Consider the following 21,243-nt stretch of genomic DNA (forward strand, 5'->3'; position numbering starts at 1 on the left):
TACACATCAGTAAAGAGTGCGTATAGACCTTGGACCTGAATTACTCTTATTTTTTTAACATCTTTATTGGAGTATAATTACTTTACAATGCTGTGTTAGTTTCAGCTTTATAACAAAGGGAATCAGCTATACGTATACATATATGCCCATATCTCTTCACTCTTGCGTCTCCCTCACTCCCACCATCCCTATCACATCCCTCTAGGTGGTCACAAAGCACCGAGCTGATCTCCCTGTGCTATGTGGCTGCTTCCCACCAGCTACTGGTTTTACATTTGGTAGTGTATATATGTCCATGCCACTCTCTCACTTCGTCCCAGCTTACCCTTCCCCCTCCCGGTATCCTCAAGTCCATTCTCTACATCTGCGTCTTTATTCCTGTCTTGCCCCTAGGTTCTTCAGAACTTTTTTTTTCTTTAGATTCCATCTATATGTGTTAGCATATGGTATTTGTTTTTCTCTTTCTGACTTACTTCACTCTGTATGACAGACTCTAGGTCCATCAAGCTTACTACAAATAACTCAATTTTGTTTCTTTTTATGGCTGAGTAATATTCCATTGTATATATGTGCCACATCTTCTTTATCCATTCATCTGTTGATGGACACTTAGGTGGCTTCCGTGTCTGGGCTATTGTAAGTAGAGCTGCAATGAACATTGTGCTACATGATTCTTTTTGAATTATGGTTTTCTCAGGGTATATGCCCAGTAGTGGGATAGCTGGGTCATATGGTAGTTCTATTTTTAGTTTTTAAAGGACACTCAATACTGTTCTTCATAGTGGCTGTATCAGTTCCCACCAACAGTGCAAGAGGCTTCCCTTTTCTGCACACCCTCTCAAGCATTTATTGTTTGTAGATTTTTGATGGTGGCCATTCTAGCTGGTGTGAGGTGATATCTCACTGTAGTTTTGATGTGCATTTCTCTAATGACTAATGATGTTGAGCATTATGTGTTTGTTAGCAATCTTCTTTGGAGAAACGTCTAGTTAGGTTTTCTGCCCATTTTAAGATTGGGTTGTTTGTTTATTTGATATTGAGCTGCTTGTAAATTTTGGAGATTAATCCTTTGTCAGTTTTCTCATTTGCAAATATTTTCTCCCATTCTGAGGGTTGTCTTTTCGTCTTGTTTATGGTTTCCTTTGCTGTGCAAAAGCATTTAAGTTTCATTGGGTCCCATTTGTTTATTTTTGTTTTTATTTCCATTTCTCTAGGAGGTGGGTCAAAAAGGATCTTGCTGTGATTTACATCATAGAGTGTTCTGCGTATGTTTTCCTCTAAGAGTTTGATAGTGTCTGGCCTTACATTTAGGTCTTTAATCCAATTTGAGTTTATTTTTTGTATGGTGTTAGGGAGTGTTGTAATTTCATTCTTTTACATGTAGCTGTCCAGTTTTTCCAACACCACTTATTGAAGAGGTTGTCTTTTCTCCATTGTATATTCTTGCCTCCTTTATCAAAGATAAGGTGACAATATGTGCGTGGGTTTATCTCTGGGCCTTCTATCCTGTTCCATTGATCTATATTTCTGTTTTTATGCCAGTACCATACTGTCTTGATTACTATAGCTTTGTAGTATAGTCTGAAGTCAGGGAGCCTGATTCCTCCAGTTCAGTTTTTCTTTCTCAAGATTGCTTTGGGTATTCTGGGTCTTTTGTGTTTCCATACAAATTGTGAAAATTTTTTTTCTAGTTCTGTGAAAAATGCCAGTGGTAGTTTGATAGGGATGGCATTGAATCTGTAGATTGCTTTGGGTAGTAGAGTCATTTTCACAATGCTGATTGTTCCAATCCAAGAACATGGTATATCTCTCCATCTGTTTGTATCATCTTTAATTTCTTTCATCAGTGTCTTATAATTTTCTGCATACAGGTCTTTTGTCTCCTTAGGTAGGTTTATTCCTAGATATTTTATTCTTTTTGTTGCAATGGTAAATGGGAGTGTTTTCTTGATTTCACTTTCAGATTTTTCATCATTAGTGTATAGGAATGCCAGAGATTTCTGTGCATTAATTTTGTATCCTGCTACTTTACCAAATTCATTGATTAGCTCTAGTAGTTTTCTAGTAGCATCTTTAGGATTCTCTATGTATAGTATCATGTCATCTGCAAACAGTGATAGCTTTACTTCTTCTTTTACAATTTGGATTCCTTTTAGTTCTTTTTCTTTTCTGATTGCTGTGGCTAAAACTTCCAAAACTATGTTGAATACTAGTGGTAGGAGTGGGCAACCTTGTCTTCTTCCTGATCTTAGTGGAAATGGTTTCAGTTTTTCACCATTGAGGACAATGTTGGCTCTGTGTTTGTCATATATGGCCTTCATTATGTTGAGGTAAGTTCCCTCTATGCTGACTATCTGGAGGGTTTTTATCATAAATGGGTGTTGAATTTTGTCAAAAGCTTTCTCTGGATCTGTTGAGATGATCATATGGTTCATCTCCTTCTATTTGTTAATATGGTGTATCACATTGATTGATTTGCCTATATTGAAGAATCCTTGCATTCCTGAGATAAACCCCACTTGATCATGGTGTATGATCCTTTTAATGTGCTGTTGGATTCTGTTTGCTAGCATTTGTTGAGGATTTTTGCATATATGTTAATCAGTGATATTGGCCTTTAGTTTTCTTTCTTTGTGACATCTTTGTCTGGTTTTGGTATCAGGGTGATGGTGGCCTCATAGAATGAGTTGGGAGTGTTCCTCCCTCTGCTATATTTTGGAAAAGTTTGAGAAGGATAGGTCTTAGCTCTTCTCTAAATGATAGAATTCGCCTGTGAAGCCATCTGGTCCTGGGCTTTTGTTTGTTAGAAGATTTTTAATCACAGTTTCAATTTCAGTGCTTGTGATTGATCTGTTCATATTTTCTATTTCTTCCTGGTTCAGTCTTGGCAGGTTGTGCATTTCTAAGAATCTGTCCATTCCTTCCAGGTTGTCCATTTTATTGGCATAGAGTTGCTTGTAGTAATCTCTCATGATCCTTTGTATTTCTGCAGTGTCAGTTGTTACTTCTCCTTTTTCCTTTCTAAATCTATTGATTTGAGTCCTCTCCGATATTTTCATGATGTGTCTTGCTAATGGTTTATCCATTTTGTTTATCTTCTCAAAGAACCATGTTCTAGTTTTACTGATCTTTGCTGTCATTTTCTTCATTTCTTTTTCATTTATTTCTGATCTTATCTTTATGATTTCTTTCCTTCTACTACAGTAAGACCCTTCTCCTAACTTTGGGTCTTACTGTAGTTCCTTAAGGTGTAAGGTTAGTTTGTTTATCTGAGATGTTGCTTGTTTCTTAAGGTAGGATTGTTTTGCTATATACTTCCCTCTTAGAACTGCTTTTGCTTCATCCCATAGGTTTTGGGTCGTTGTGTTTTCATTGTCATTTGTTTCTAGGTAATTTTTGCTTTCCTCAGTGATCTCTTGGTTATTAAGTTGTGTATTGTTATACTCCATGTGTTTGTATTTTTTACAGATATTTTTCCTGTAATTGATATCTACTCTCATAGCATTGTGGTCAGAAAAGATACTTGATACAATTTCAATATTCTTAAATTTACCAAGGCTTGATTTGTTACCCAAGATATGATCTATTCTGGAGAATGTTCAATGAGAACTTGAGAGGAAAGTGTATTCTGTTGTTTGTGGATGGAATGTCCTATAAATATCAGTTAAGTCCCTCTTGTTTAATGTGTCATTTAAAACTTCTGTTTCCTTATTTATTTTCATTTTGGATGATCTGTCCATTGGTGAAAGTGGGGGGTTAAGGTCCCCTACTATGATTGTGTTACTGTTGATTTCCCCTTTTATGGCTGTTAGCATTTGCCTTATTGAGGTGCTCCTATGTTGGGTGCATAAATATTTACAATTGTTATATCTTTTCTTGGATTGATCCCTTGATCATTATGTAGTGTCCTTCTTTGTCTCTTGTAATAGTCTTTGTTTTAAAGTCTATTTTGTCCGATATGAGAATTGCAATCCCAGCTTTCTTTGGATTTCCATTTACATGGAATATCTTTTTCCAGACCCTCACTTTCAGTCTGTATGTGTCTGTAGGTCTCAAGTGTGTCTCCTGTAGACAGCATATATATGGGTGTTGTTTTTGTATCTATTCATCCAGTCTCTGTCTTTTATTTGGAGGATTTAATCCATTTACATTTGAGGTAATTATCGATATGTATGTTCCTATTACCATTTTGTTAATCGTTTTGGGTTTTTTATTGTAGGTCTTTTCCTTCTCTTGTGTTTCCTGCCTAGAGAAGTTTCTTTAGCATTTGTTGTAAAGCTGGTTTTGTGGTGCTGAATTCTCTTAGCTTTTGCTTGTCTGTAAAGGTATTAATTTCTCCATCGAATCTGAATGAGATCCTTGCTGAGTAGAGTAATCTTGGGAAAAGCTTTTTCCCTTTCACCCCTTTAAATAATGTCCTGCCACTCCCTTCTGGCTTGCAGTTTCTGCTGAAACAGCAGCTGTTAACCTTATGGGGATTCCTTTGTATGTTATTTGTTGTTTTTCCCTTGCTGCTTTTAATATTTTTCTTTGTACTTAATTTTTGATAGTTTGATTAATACATGTCTTGGCATGTTTCTCCTTGGATTTATCCTGTATGGGACTCTCTGTGTTTCCTGGACTTGATTTACTATTTCCTTTCCCATATTAGGGAAGTTTTCAACTGTAATCTCTTCAGATATTTTCTCAGTCCCTTTTTTTTTCCCCTTCTTCTTTTGGGACCCCCTATAATTAGAATGATGGTGCATTTAATGTTGTCCCAGTGGTCTCTGAGACTGTCCTCAATTCTTTTCATTCTTTTTTATTTATTCTGCTCTGCAGTAGTTATTTCCACTATTTTATCTTCCAGGTCACTTATGCGTTCCTCTGCCTCAGTTATTCTGCTATTGATTCCTTCTAAAGAATTTTTAATTTCATTTGTTGTGTTGTTACTCATTGTTTGTTTGGTCTTTAGTTCATCTAGGTCCCTGTTAAACGTTTCTTGTATTTTCTCCACTCTATTTCCAAGATTTTGGATCATCTTTACAGTCATTACTCTGAATTCTTTTTCAGGTAGACTGCCTATTTCCTCTTCATTTGTTAGGTCCGGTGGGTTTTTACCTTGCTCCTTCATCAGATGTGTGTTTCTCTGTGTTCTCATTTTGCTTAACTTACTGTGTTTTCGGTCTCCTCTTCACAGGCTGCAGGTTTGTAGTTCCCATTATTTTTGGTGTCTGCCCCCAGTGGTGAGGTTGGTTCAGTGAGTTGATTAGGCTTCCTGGTGGAGGGGAGTAGTGCTTTTGTTCTGGTAGATAAGGCTGGATCTTGTCCTTCTGGTAGGCAGGTCCGCATCTGGTGGTGTGTTTTGGGGTGTCTGTGACCTTATTCAGATTCTAGGCAGCCTCTCTGCTAATCGGTGAGGTTGTGTTCCTCTCCTGCTAGTTGTTTGGCATGGGGTGTCCAGCACTGTAGCTTGCTGGTGGTTGAGTGTATCTGTGTCTTGGTGTTGAGATGGAGATCTCTGGGAGTTTTTTGCCGTTTGATATTATGTGCAGCTGGGAGGTCTCTGGTGGACCAGTGACCTGAACTCGGCTATCCCACCTCAGAGGCACAGGCTTGACACCCAGCAGGAGTACCAAGACCCTGTCATCCACACGGTCAGAATAAAAGGGAGACAAAAAGAAAGAAAGAAAGAAAAAATAAAGTAGAATAAAATAAAATATTGTTATTAAAATAAAAAATAATTATTAAAAATAAAAAAAAAGAAAGAAGAGAGCAACCAAACCATAAAACAAATCCACCAATGATAACAAGTGCTAAAAACTATACTAAAAAACAAACAAACAAAAAAAAAACGGACAGACCAAACCCTAGGACAAATGGTAAAAGCAAAGCTATATAGACAGATCACACACAGAAGCATACACATACACACTCACAAAAAGAGAAAAAGGAAAAAAATATATATATCTTTGCTCCCAAAGTCCACCTCCTCAATTTGGGATGATTCGTTATCTATTCAGGTATTCCACACATGCAGGGTATATCAAGTTGATCGTGGGGATTTAATCCGCTGCTCCTGAGGCTGCTGGGAGAGATCTCCCTTTCTCTTCTTTGTTCACACAGCTCCCGGGGTTCAGCTTTGGATTTGGCCCCGCCTTTGCGTGTAGGTCGCCGGAGGGCGTCTGTTCTTCGCTCAGACAGGACGGGGTTAAAGGCGCAGCTGATTCGGGGGCTCTGGCTCACTGAGGCGGGGGGGAGGGAGGGGTACGGAGGCGAGGCGAGCCTGTGGCTGCAGAGGCCGGCATGACGTTGCAACAGCCTGAGGTGCGCCGTGCGTTCTCCCGGGGAAGTTGTCCCTGGATCCCGGACCCTGGCAATGGTGGGCTGCACAGGCTCCCGGGAGGGGCAGTGTGGATAGTGACCTGTGCTCGCACACGGGCACCTTGGTGGCAGCAGCAGCAGCCTTACCGTCTCATGCCCGTCTCTGGGGTCCGTGCTTTCAGCCGCGGCTCGCGCCTGTCTCTGGAGCTCCTTTAAGCAGCGCTCTTAATCCCCTCTCCTCGCGCACCAGGAAACAAAGAGGCAAGAAAAAGTCTCTTGTCTCTTTGACAGCTCCAGACTTTTTCCCGGATTCCCTCCCGGCTAGACGTGGCATACTAGCCCCCTTCAGGCTGTGTTCACGCCGCCAACCCCAGTCCTCTCCCTGCGGTCCGACCAAAGCCCGAGCCTCAGCTCCCAGCCCCTCTGGCCCCGGCGGGTGAGCAGACAAGCCTCTCGGGCTGGTGAGTGCCGGTCGGCACCGATCCTCTGTGCGGGAATCTCTCCGCTTTGCCCTCCGCACCCCTGTTGCTGTGCTCTCCTCCGCTGCTCCGAAGCTCCCCACCTCCGCCACCCGCAGTTTCTGCCCGCAAAGGGCTCCTAGTGTGTGGAAACCTTTCTCCTTCATGGCTCCCTCCCACTGGTGCAGGTCCCATCCCTGTTCTTTTGTCTCTGTTTTTTCTTTTTTCTTTTGCCCTACCCAGGTACGTGGGGGAATTTCTTGCCTTTTGGGAGGTCTGAGGTCTTCTGCCAGCGTTCAGTAGGTGTTCTGTAGGAGTTGTTCCACGTGTAGATGTATTTCTTGTGTATCTGTGGGGAGAAAGGTGATCTCCATGTCTTACTCTTCCGCCATCTTGAAGCTCCTCTGAATATTTTTAAATAGAGTTTAACATACTGTGGTTTTTCTTTATAGTCCAGTCCCAATCACTCTGAGTGCCTTCTTTCATCTTACCAGTCACAGTATTTCAGTACTTTTCAATAATAAAACGAATACAACAAAACTCTTTTCTGCTTTTCCATTAACTTAGATAACATAGTTAAAATCTTAGTTGATTATCTGAAATACATAGTCTTATTGATTGTTTCTGGTTTGTGTCATTTGAATCACTCCCATTTTAATAGAGACATAAGTTATACTTGATTGCCTTCAGTTGCTAAATGCTGATTCATTGGGAAGAATTATATCCCTGTCAATTAAGGATAATTAAGCAGAGTATCAATAAAATAATAGACTCAACTTGAATCAGTGAAAGTGTAAGATGTAGTTCAAAGTCTAATCAGAGAATTAATAGAAAACACCAGCTGGGGGTGCCTTACTTACATGGAATCTTGTTTACCTAGATGCTGGTCCTCAGCTTTGGAGATACAGAAACTCTGTGAATAGGCCCCTTAAAGATCTCACTCACCAAAGAAATTCATGAGACATTGATGACTAAAAGAGTCCTAATTCTTCATTTATAATAAAGTATGCTACCTTCAGTGACTAGAGAATTAGTTTCCTTTATCTAGAGCATACCTTCTTGTTTTTAAGAGATTGAGGAAACACACTTATAAACCTAATAATTTTATGGGAAATAAAAAGTTATGAAATGTTATTAGGTAGCTTCAAGAGGACATTTTGTCCAGGAATTGTTAGGACCTAACAATACTTCCACATCACAAAACTAAAACACGAAACAAAACAATAACAACAGTAGTTTTCCCCTAGGGAATGGAAAGTACTTGTACATTACGTATACTATTTCTGGACTTCCCTGGTGGCACAGTGGTTAAGAATTTGCCTGCCAATGCAGGGGACACTGGTTCGATCCCTGGTCCAAGAAGATCCCACATGCCATGGAGCAACTAAGCCCGTGAGCCACAACTACTGAGCCTGCGTGCCACAGTTACTGAAGCCCACACGCCTAGAGCCTGTGCTCAGCAACAAGAGAAGCCACCAATGAGAAGCCCGTGCACCGCAATGAAGAGTAGCCCCCGCTTGCCTCAACTAGAGGAAGCCCACACGCAACAATGCGGTCCCAACGCAGCCAAAAGAAAAAACAGAATAAATAAATATTAAAAAAATTGTTTTTAGGGTAGCAGTATTTTTAGTGGAAAGGACATAGAATTTTAAATTAGGCAAATCTAGGATTAAGCCCATTTAACAGTCATTTATCAGATGATTTTTTTATTTTATTTTGATGAGACCACAACATGGAATTTACTCTCAACAAATTTGTTAGTGTATGATACATTATTATTGACTGTAGGTACAATGGTATAAAGAAGATGTCTAGAGTTTATTCATTTTGCTTAACTGAAACTTTATACCCCTTGATTAATAATTACTTATTCCCTTCAGCACCTCCCAGCCCTGGGCAACCACCATTCCACTCTTTGATTTTGTGAATTTGACTATTTTCGATACTTTGTGTAAGAAGAATTATGTATTTTTTGTTTCTTTGTGACTGATCAATTTCACTTAGCATGATGTCCTCAAGATTCATCCATGTAGTCACATATTGCAGAATTTTCCTTCTCTTTTTAAAGGCTGAATGGTATTCTACTGTACATAGGTACCACATATTCTTTATCTGTTCATCTGTTGAATGACATTTAAGTTGTTTCCACAGCTTGGCTACTGTGATGTTGCAATAAACATAGGAGTGCTAGTATCTCTCTGAAATCCTGATTTCAGTTCTTCTGGATAAATACCCAGAAGTGGGACTGCTGGATCATATAGCAGTTTAATTTTTAATTTTTTGAGGAATCTCCCTGTTGTTTTCCACAGTGGCTGCACCATTCGTTATTCCCACCAGCAGTGTGCAGGTGTTCCAGTTTCTCCATATCTTCATCAATACTTAATGTCTTTTTTTCTTTGGTAATAGTCATCCTGATGGATGTGTGCTCACTGTGGTTTTGATTAACATTTCACTGATGACTAGTGGTGTTGAACATCCTTCCGTATACCTGTTGGCTATCTGTATGTCTTTATTGAAGAAATGTCTATTCAAATCCTTTGCCCATTTAAAACTTAGATTATTTGTTTTTTTGCTGTTGAGTTGTAGGAGTTATTTATATATTATAGATATTAACCTCTTATCAGATATATGGTTTGCAGATGTTTTCTCCCATTCTGTAGGTTGCCTTTTAATTTTATTGATCATTTCCTTTGCTATGTAGAAGCCTTTTAGTTTGAGGTAGTCCAACTTGTCTATTTTTGTTTTTTGTTGTCTGTCCTTTTGGTGTCATACCCATGAAACCATTGCTGAGACCAATGTCATGAAGATTTTTGCCTGTGTTTCCTCGAGTAGTTTCATGGTTTCAGGTCTTACTTTCAAGTCTTTAACCCACTGGAATTGATTTTTGTGTATGGTGTAAGATAGGGGTCCAATTTAGTTCCTTTACATATGGATATCCAGTTTTCACAGCCCCATTTGTTAAGGAGACTATATACTTTCTATGCTGTAGATAATACAACACTTCTCTAGAACCCTCAGAATTTTCTGCTACTGGAACTTACTATAAACTCCTCATGTATTCTTTTCTTTTCCTAGTTATCTCAAGGACCAAAGCTACTTGAATCACAGCCTGAAACTACTGAGGGATCCTCCCTTCTCTGGGCTCCAGTCAAAGCTAGCAGCCTTCTTTGTCATTCAGTAAGTCAGTCAGAGTACTCTTTCTTAATGTAGAATATGCTGTTTCCAGAATCTGAAAATGTGAACCAGACATTATGTGCCTCTCTTTGTGCTGGAAGATCTGAGATGCAAAAATTTCTCCTTTATATTGAGGGGATAGCACAGCATGCCACAGACTACTACTGGCCTGAAAACTTCACTGATGAGGCAAAACGTTGAATCTTTGTAGAGTGCATTTTCTGCCACTGGAACACATTTGTCTTACCTTAATCTCCAATTTACATTTCAATCCAATTAACATAATGTCATTGATATAGTAGCCAATGTGATGTTCTGTGGAATGTTTATATGTCTGAAGACACTTTGGACTATATTTTTAAAGAAACCAGGAAAATTGACATAGTCTTGGGGTAGGACCATATATGTACACTGTTGTCCATCCTATTTGAATGTGAACTATTTCTGACGCTCCTTATTGATAGGGATGGAAAATAATGCATTCACCAAATCAGTAGCCACTTAACATGTACTGGAGGCTGTGTTAATTTGCTCTAGTATAGATTCCATGTTTGACATAGAAACTGAAATTTGGACATCTGCTTGGTTGAGTTTCTAGATTTATTTAATTGTTGTAGGAGTCAGACCTACAAATTAAGTGGAATATGATGGGGACTGATATCTCTGCATATTTTACATCTTAAGTGTGGCACTAATCTCTTGGTTCCTTTGGTAATATGTTATTATTTACTGTATTTACAATCTTGACCAGAGGTGGAGGGACAGTTTTTGAGGCTTCCACTTGGCCTTTTCCTTTATTATTTCTCTTATACCACAGCTCAAGGAACTGATGTGAGTGTTCTGCCAATTACCAGCTATGTCTAGTACAATTATACATTTAGGGACTGGGAAGTAGCTGTTGGGTGTGACCACAGCTATGAGCTGAACCTGCTCCAAGATAATATTTATTTCCTAGATAACATGTATTCATAGTCTATTAGGGGAGTGATGGTAGCACTTTGGGCTCCCAAATATCAATGCCAATATAGACCCCATATACAAATATTCTCAAAAGGTTTGAAGGTATTTTCTTTTCCCCAGTGTATGGTTAACTAATTAAATGGCTATGGGTCTCTCTAGGGAAGAATGGAGGAAGTTACTAATGAGTATACATATCATAGTTTTGTGTGATGCTTCCTCACAGGAATCCAGAGTTTTCTTCAGTCATGAATTCTGAATCAGAACTGGCTTCTTATGTCTGAAAATTACGCATGGGATCAATTATAATTTTTCATTGATTTTTTTCACATTTATTATGAATATTATCCAAAACACAGAAAAGTTGAAAGAGTTATACAGTGAACACTCTTAAGCTTATCATCTAGATTCTAAAATTGATATTTTTCTATAATTATTTATCAACTATCATCATATATTCATTCCTCTATCAATATATCAAATAATTTTTTGATGCTTTCATAGTAGTTTGCTTTATCAGTACCCTTAAACATTGCCAAATGTATATGCTCATCTAGAATTTAATATCTGTGTTAAGATTGTTTTCCATGGTACAGCTCCAAGCAAATCCATACAGTAGGAAAATAACTGTCACATTATTTCTTTTCATCTTCTTTTTGTGAATGTCTACACAGTTTGCATTGCCTGACAAAAGGTTTTTAAATCTATATACCTAGAAAATAAGATGGACAACAGAGTGCCGAAAACAAATGCCGCTTTGGGTTCAGAGCAAAACTTCTGCTCAAAGTTCTTCTCTTCTAAAAATGTGTCTTTGTTTTCATTTGTGTTAGATCCTATTTTCTTTGATGCTTAACAACATTTTTTGGTCTATTTATTTTCTATATGTCAAATTATGAAGAGTAGTGAGTATTAAAAAGAAACAGTTGTGTTTCAGGTCAAGCTATTTATTGACCATCCAAAGTTTGGCAATGATAAATATGACAAGGTAGGTCTTGATGAATTTGGGGTCTTTGTCATTTGAAGATATTGCTTTCAGTGTAGCTTGTTAAAAGAGACAGACACCTCCTTTCTCCTCTAAATAATACAAACCAACAAAGTAATAACAATAATATGAGGAGAAAGAAAGACATTTGTGGTGGCCTAAGGTTTTATCTTTTTTCCTCCATTACCTCTCATAATACTGACTCTTTCCTCTCCATACACAATTTATTTGGGCCTTCGGATGATGTGGCATAGAGTAAGGATATGGGCCTTGTATTCATGTAGACAAAGATTTGCAAAATGGTTTTGCTATTTCCTAGCTGTGTACTTGAGGAAGCCTCTCACTTTCTCTAAAATTTCTGGCTTTTTTCCAGAAAATCGTGGGAAATAATGCCTAGTTTAGAGTGTACTTTTGAAAATATTACACAATCAGTAGCTTCTATTGTCATTGATTATCTTATTCAACAGACATTGAGGAGTTATTATATTCAGACATTCTTATGTGTCTCAAAAATACAAAGTTGATAAGTCCCTAACCCAAGGCACATATTGTCTAAAAAAATTAATAAAATTTTAATAAAATTATATTAATCAATAGTTAACATACATTGTGATGATGCTATCACATAAGAAGACATTGAATGGAAAAGAGCTAAAGAGAGAGTGTGATAAGGAGTAACATCCAATCTAGCCCTGGGGTTGAGAAGATATGAAAGAAACTGGTGAAATCTTTAAGAGGAAGTAAGATTTGAGTTACTTCCCGAAGAATGACAGATAGTAGGTGTGGATACGAGAGAGGGATATTACAGAAAAAAACACCTGTGATATATAAATTCACAAACGTAAAAAAGAGTATGGCTTGTTTGGGAGTTTTATGTGATTGATACGGAAGTGCACATAGGGACAGTAATAAAGAATGAGAGAAGTAGGCAGGACCCATATGATGAAGGACCTTGAAAGCTTGGTTAAGAAACTTCACCTTTAAACTAGAGGCCGTGCAATACCACTAAGGAGTTAAAACAAGAAAATTACAAGAATTTCAGGAAATTCACTCTATCTGGATATAGGCTTAAGAATGAAATTGGAGAAACTAGTTATGATATTATTACAGCAGTACAAACATTCTAATTTAAGGAAGTAGTATAAAAGTTGTTAATTGGAGAGAAATTTACATTATATTAAAGAGATAGAATGGATAGGACTTTGGATATGAGTAATGATGGATTAGAATAAAGAAAGATTTGAATTTCTGACTCGGGGGGTGAAGTGGATGGTGCTACCATTCCTTAGTATAGGGAACCTAGAAAGAGGGGTGGATTTCAGGAGGAAAATAATGATTTCTTCTTGCTAAATATTGAGTTTGGAGTGTTAATGGGACACTCAAGTGGAAAAACTAGGAAATTACACGTGTACGTATATTCACTATATGTTGATGGGCACATGCACACATGTATAGTTCTGGAGTTTCTGAGAGGGCACAGGGTAAGAGTTAAAGGCAGAATGGAGATTAGTTACAACCTTGCCATGTATGGGAATGCTAAGGGTAATTTTATTTGCCTAGAAGGAAAGAGAGTGAAAGTTAGAAGCCTGGAGAATACCAACATTTTAATGTTGAATAGAGAAAGAGTAATGAAGAAAGAGGGACTGTTCAGGGAATTTGGAGACTAATGAGTATTCATTGTTTGTTCATTTGTTTATTCTATGAATGTATATTGAATGCTTTCCTAGTCTGGGTGGACCCCAATTCAGAGTCTGAGATGAAAATCTGCATTCAGTAATCTCGCTAGAAGTGAGCCTGGAGAGCGGGAGTGAGGAATTAGTAGAGTAAAATAAGAGTGTGTAATCAAGAGAGGGCAGACAGCAGAAGAAAGAAGAATGACAGTCCTGCGGCCTGTGGAACAAAAACCACATTCACAGGAAAATAGACAAAATGAAAAGGCAGAGGACTATGTACCCGATGAAGGACACTAAATGAAGTGGAGATAGGCAACCTTCCAGAAAAATAATTCAGAATAATGGTAGTGAAGATGATCCAGGACCTCGGAAAAAGAATGGAGACAAAGATTGAGAAGATGCAAGAAATGTTTAAAAAAGACCTAGAAGAATTAAAGAACAAACACCAAGAATAATTAAAGAACAAACAAATAGAGATGAACAATACAATAACTGAAATGAAAACTACACTAGAAGGAATCAATAGCAGAATAACTGAGGCAGAAGAACGGATAAGTGACCTGGAAGACAGAATGGTAGAATTCACTGCTGTGGATTAGAATAAAGAAAAAAGAATGAAAAGAAATGAAGGCACCTTAAGAGACCTCTGGGACAACATTAAATTCACCAACATTTGCATTATAGGGGTCCCAAAAGGAGAAGAGCTAGAGAAAGGACCTGAGAAAATAATTGAAGAGATTATAGTCGAAAAATTTCCTAACATCAGAAAGGAAATAACCACCCAAGCACGGGAAGCACAGAGAGTTCCAGGCAGGATAAAACCAAAGAGAAACACACTGAGACACATAGTAATCAAATTGACAAAAATTAAAGACAAAGAAAAATTATTAAAAGCAACAAGGCAAAAATGACAAATAACATACAAGGGAACTCCCATAAGCTTAACAGCTGATTTCTCAGCAGAAATGTTAAAAGCCATAAGGGAGTGTCAGTTTGTGACCCAAGATGTGATCTATCCTGAAGAATGTTCCATGTGCTCTTGAGAAGAAAGTGTAATCTGCTGTTTTTGGATGGAATGTCCTATAAATATCAATTAAATCTATCTGGTCGGGCTTCACTGGTGGCGCAGTGGTTGAGAGTCCACCTGCCGATGCAGGGGACACGGGTTTGTGTCCCGGTCCGGGAGGATCCAACGTGCCGCTGAGTGGCTGGGCCCGTGAGCCATGGCTGCTGAGCCTGCGTGTCCGGAGCCTGTGCTCCGCAATGGGAGAGGCCACAACAGTGAGAGGCCCGTGTTCCACAAAAAAATAAATAAATAAAATAAAAAAAATAAAAAATCTTCCAACAAACAAATGTCCAGGACCAGATGGCTTCACAGGTGAATTCTATCAGACATTTAGAGAAGAGATGACACCCATCCTTCTCAAATTCTTCCAAAAAATTGCAGAGGAAGGAACACTCCCAAACTCATTCTACAAGGCCACCATCACCCTGATACCAAAACCAGACAGAGATACTACAAAAAAAGAAAATTACCAATATCACCGATGAATATAGGTGCAAAAATCCTCAAAAAGAACTAGCAAACAGAATCCAGCATCACATTAAAAGGATCATACACCATGATCAAGTGGGATTTACCCCAAGGATTCTTCAATATATGCAAATCAATCAATGTGATACACCATATTAACAAACTGAAGAATAAAAACCATATGATCGTCTCAATAGGTGCAGAAAAGCTTTTGACAAAAGTCAACACCCATTTATGATAAAAAGAACTCTCCATAAAGTGGATATAGAAGGAACCTATCTCAACATAATAAAGCCCATATACGACACACCCACAGCAAACATCATTCTCAATGGTGAAGAAATGAAAGCATTTCCTCTAAGATCAGGAACAAGTGTATGATGTCCACTCTTGCCACTGTTATTCAACAAAGTTTTTGGAAGTCCTAGCCACGGCAATCAGAGAAGAAAAAAAAATAATAAAAGGAATCCAAATTGGAAAAGAAGAAGTAAAACTGTCACTGTTTGCAGATGACATGGTACTATACATAGAGAATCCTAAAGATGCCACCAGAAAACTACTTGAGCTAATCAGTGAATTTGGTAAAGTTGCAGGATACAAAATTAATTCACAGAAATCTCTTGCATTCGTCTACACTAATGATGAAAAATCTGAAAGAGAAATTAAGGAAACACTCCCATTTACCATTGCAACAAAAAGAATAAACCACCTAGGAATAAACCTACCTAAGGAGACAAAAGACCTGTATGCAGAAAACTATAAGACACTGATGAAAGAAATTAAAGGTGATACCCACAGATGGAGAGATATACCATGTTCTTGGATTGGAAGAATCAATATTGTGAAAATGACTATACTACCCAAAGCAATCTACAGATTCAATGCGATCCCTATCAAATTACCAATGGCATTTTTTACAGAACTAGAACAAAAAATCTTAAAATTTGTATGGAGACAAAAAAGACCCTGAATAGCCAAAGCAATCTATTTTTTAAAAATAAATTTATTTATTTTATTTATTTATTTTTGACTACATTGGATCTTTGTTGCTGCACATGGGCTTTCTCTTGTTGCGGTGAGTGGGGGCTCGTCTTCATTGCAGTGTGTGGGCTTCTTATTACAGTGGCTTCTCTTGTTGCGGAGCAGAGGCTCTAGGCATGTAGGCTTCGGTAGTTGTGGCACACAGGCTCTAAAGCACAGGCTTAGTAGTTGTGGTGCACGGGCTTCATTGCTCCGTGGCATGTGGGATCTTCCTGGACCAGGGCTCGAACCTGTGTCCCCTGCATTGGCATGCAGATTCTTAAACACTGCACCACCAGGGAAGTCCCTAGCCAAAGCAATCTTGAGGGAAAGAAAATGGAGCTGGAGGAACCAGACTCCCTGACTTTAGACTATACTACAAAGCTACAGTAATCAAGACAACATAGTACTGGCACAAAAACAGAAATATAGATCAATAGTACAGGATAGAAAGCCCAGAGATAAACCCGTGTACCTACGGTCAACTAATCTATGACAAAGGAGGCAAGGATATACAATGGAGAAAAGACAGTCTCTTCAGCAAGTGTTGCTGGGAAAACTGGACAGCTACATATAAAGGAGTGAAATTAGAACACTCCCTAACACGGTACACAGAAATAAACTCAAAATTGATTAAAGACCTAAATGTAAGGCCAGACACTATAAAACTCTTAGAGGAAAACATAGGAAGAACACTCTTTGACCTAAATCACAGCAAGATCTTTTTTGCCCCACCTCTTAGAGTTAATGGAAATAAAAACAAAAATAAACAAATGGGACGTAATGAAACTTCAAAGCTTTTGTGCAGCAAAGGAAACTACAAGCAAGACGAAAAGACAACCCTCAGAATGGGAGAAAATATTTGGTATCGGATCAACAGACAAAAGATTAATCTCCTAAATATATAAACAGCTCATGCAGCTCAATATTAAAAAAACAAACAACCCAATCAAAAAATGGGCAGAAGAGCTAAGTAGACACCTCTCCAGAAAAGACATACAGATGGCCAAGAGGCACATGAAAAGCTGCTCAACATCACTAACTATTAGAGAAATGCAAACCAAAACTACAATGAGGTATCATCTCACACCAGTTAGAATGAGCATCATCAGAAAATCTCCAAACAACAAATGCTGGAGAGGGTGTGGAGAAAAGGGAACCCTCTTGCACTGTTGGTAGGAATGTAAATTGATACAGCCGCTATGGAGAACAGTATGGAGGTTCCTTAAAAAACTAAAAATAGAACTACCATATGACCCAGCAATCCCACTACTGGGCATATACCCAGAGAAAACCATAATTCAAAAAGAGACATGTACCCCAATGTTCATTGCAGCACTGTTACAATAGCCATGTCATGGATGCAACCTAAATGCCCATCAACAGACGAATGGATAAGGAAGATGTGGTACATATATACAATAGAATATTACTCAGCCATAAAAAGGAACGAAATTGGGTCATTTGTAGAGATGTGGCTGGACCTAGAGATTGTTATACAAAGTGAAGTAAGTCAGAAAGAGAAAAACAAATATCATATATTAATGCATATATGTGGAACCTAGAAAAATGGTACAGATGAATCGGTTTACAAGGCAGAAACAGAGACACAGATATAGAGAGCAAACGTGTGGGCACCAAGGGGGGAAAGCAGGGGGTGTTGGTGGTGGTGGTAGGATGAATTGGGAGATTGGGATTGATATATATACACTAATATGTATAAAATAGATAACTAATAAGAACCTGCTGTATAAAAAAATAAATTAATAAAATTTTTTTTTAAAGTGCGTTATCAGGCTTCCCTGGTGGCGCAGTGGTTGAGAGTCCGCCTGCCTATGCAGGGGACACGGGTTCGTGCCCCAGTGTGGGAGGATCCCACGTGCCGCGGAGCGGCTGGGCCCGTGAGCCATGGCCGCTGAGCCTGCGCGTCCGGAGCCTGTGCTCCGCAACGGGAGAGGCCACAACAGTGAGAGGCCCGCGTACCGCAAAAAAAAAAAAAAAAAAAAAAAGTGCGTTATCAAGATAGCCATCATTGCCTGTAACCAATGCTTAATCCTCTGGGACCGTCTGAGGAACCCTATGAATGTTTCTCAAGACTGTGCACTCCAGGGATGAAAAGGAGAAACATTTATCTATGAAATCCTGCTTTCCATTTGCCAATGGTAACCCCACAGGTTTTCAACAGCTCATACTTCTGGCTTCTACATGTTTGAGTAGGTTGACCTGGGAAACCCATACTGTAGCATTAGAAACACCCTTGGGCAGGAATTGAGAAATAGGTAGTCATGGCCAAGATGACTACTGACAAGTTAAACCTGCACAAATTTGGTTTCTTGAATGGAATAGGGACTGGAATAAGAGGTAGAACTGAGAGGAAAGTGGTACAGAAAAGGGTTTAATATAATCCACTCCCTGCAGAACTCAAATCCTCCCTCTTGGGAGGAGGGTTTGTCCAATTCATCAAAGTTTCCTTCAAGATGGGGGCCAGCTGTACCTTGGTGCAGAGAAGCCCTGGGTCGGGAAGGTATGTGGCACTGGCCAGTGTGGGATACTGACAGATTACAGATGGGGAAAGCTGATGGAATCCTATGCCTGGGAAGAAGGAGAGGCTGAAAGGACATGAAGTGGTACAAAGAGTTTTCTAACATAAACATCTTCTATGTTCAGTTCCATGGTGAGAAAGATAAGATTGTCCCTACCCTCATGTAATGTACATTCTAGTGGGTGAGAGAGACAGAAAATATAAAATAATTGCAAGTGCTGAGATTAGAGGACTAGAGGAATAGAGATCTTGGAATAGAGAATTATTTTCCTTACTCTCTATCTCCTTCACTTTTGTGTTTTCCACACAACCACTTTTGGGAACTAGGCAAGGGCAAGCTTTGTCATTTCCTTTGAATCAGCATTTCTATTATGAGTCCAGCAGAGGGCTCTGGAAAAGATTTGCTTGAAACTTCAAGCTGTAAAGCCATTAAATAGTGTGAATAGCTCTGAACCTTCCAGCTTTCCTCCAACAAACAGTATACTGTTAATACTCCTATTAACAGTAAAAAAAAGAAAAACAAAGTAAGTAAAATGACAAAAGGAAGAGTGTCCATTTTCATGACCACTGACGTTTTTCATTCGTTCATATTCCCAATGGGGCAGTGGGTTAGGATTTATTAAAACAAAATATAGATTATATTTAATATAATATATATTTAAATTTAAAACATACTTTATAGATATAAATATATAAAAATGTTATATATTTATATGTAACGTACATATATATAAATTATACATATATAACAAAATTCTCCACTGCCCTTCTCCTTTTAAGGAGGTTTAAACTCAGCATGTTACACACTTAGCTATGCTCATCCCACCTTGTGTCTTTAGGATTCTGGACTTATAAATCATTAAAGTCAATACTTTAGCTTAAATTGTTACATCACAATTTTGTTTTCAGTCATCTGAAGGACAGCAGTGGCAGACAGAATGTGGTTTTGTCTCACTTGGTGACCCTCCCTTGCGAGCACATTTAATTATAACCCTCCTCATTTTGATTATAGTACTTTGCTAATTTGAAATTCTACCTTAATTAATGTAGCTTGTGGTATCTGTAGAAAATCAGGAACCTGTGGTTACGATTTTAATTATAGCATATATGTTACAGATCTCAGCCAAACATCTCTGAGGACATTCTCCTTTGTGTAAAGTGTCAAAAAATTGGTCTCCCTCTTTTGACTTCATATTGCCTTCTTGAAATATAATGAGTACCTTTTGGTGACAGCATCCCTTTCCCAGTCTGCATAGTGAGAATCATGAACTGTACTGAGAGGTATTTTGCTAAACTCAGGCATTGAAGCAAATGTGCCATTTATAAAATGTCATGACATGTGGCATTTTTGAAAGACTGAAAGACCTTAGTTTCTAACAAGCTAACAACTGCATAAAGGCTTTTTGAAAAGAGAAAATACTGAGAAAAAAAGTGAAAAATATAAAGTGTATCATTCATAAATATATGCGGTTATTCTAAGATTTTCACAAGTTTAAAATTCTTAGGGATATTACCAGTGCCTTTGAATTATTAACCAAAAAGTAATTACGGTTATTGCAGAAAGGATAAGGGTAAGGAAATCTAAGCTTCTTCAAATTTGAGTTTTTATGGTATTATGATTTGATAAAATATATAATTTACAGTACTTATTAGAAAAATCATTTGAATTATTTATTTCCAAATTTCATTTCCTACTTATTTCTAAAGGATACTTAATATATTTCAGTTCTAATCACAAAAATGTAGCATATCCAAGGTCCTTATAAGAGAAGTCTGGACTTCAGGGATTACATATGTTTGAGTTAAAGAATATTGAGAGCTAGTATTTTCATGGTCAAACTAGGAGATACATATTGTAATAGATCCTGTATGAGTCCATCACTACAAATGTTTACCAATGAGAGAGTCTCTGTCATAACATTCTTCATGTTATACCCATGTTTCATTTGATGGCTGAGAATAAGTGATGCTAGCCAAGGGTTTCACAGTGGCACGTTTAGCATTTCAGGCCCTGGAGCCCGCCTGTTTCAGTCCAAATCCCAGCTCTGCCACTTATTAGCTGTGCGACCTTTGGCAATTCATTCAACCTATTAGTGTCTCAGGTGTAATAAATAGGTACAATAATGATACCTACCTCAAAGGTTTGTAGTGAATATTGAACAAAACATAGTAGCGCTTAGAACAGTGTAAATTCTCGGGTATCATCTATTACTGTGTTTACTGTAATTACCCATAGGCATTACTTGCAACAACTAGGTCTTTATCCGAAATACTTTTGTATCCCATGGTGTCAGCGTTAGTGTACACTTTTGCACCACAGAGAAGGAAAAGGAGAGGGTGAGAGGGAGCAAGGGAGGCTGAGAACTGTGAAAATTAACATTTTCATATCAGGTATGATAAAATGATATTGCTGCATGAGGCAGTCATCCACTGAGTATGTTTTACTATGTCTCTATGTTAATTCTCTCAATTATTGACTGATGCCTCAACTCAGTATTCATGTCATTATTTGAGTACTGTGATTTATTTATTTATTTATGGCTGCACTGGGTCTTTGTTGCTGCGCACGTCCTTCCCTAGTTGCGGCGAGCGGGGGCTAC

This window comes from Monodon monoceros, unplaced genomic scaffold (assembly GCF_005190385.1).
Source record: "Monodon monoceros isolate NGI ecotype Baffin Bay Population unplaced genomic scaffold, NGI_Narwhal_1 Super_Scaffold_20, whole genome shotgun sequence".
Classification (NCBI taxonomy): Eukaryota; Metazoa; Chordata; class Mammalia; order Artiodactyla; family Monodontidae; genus Monodon; species Monodon monoceros.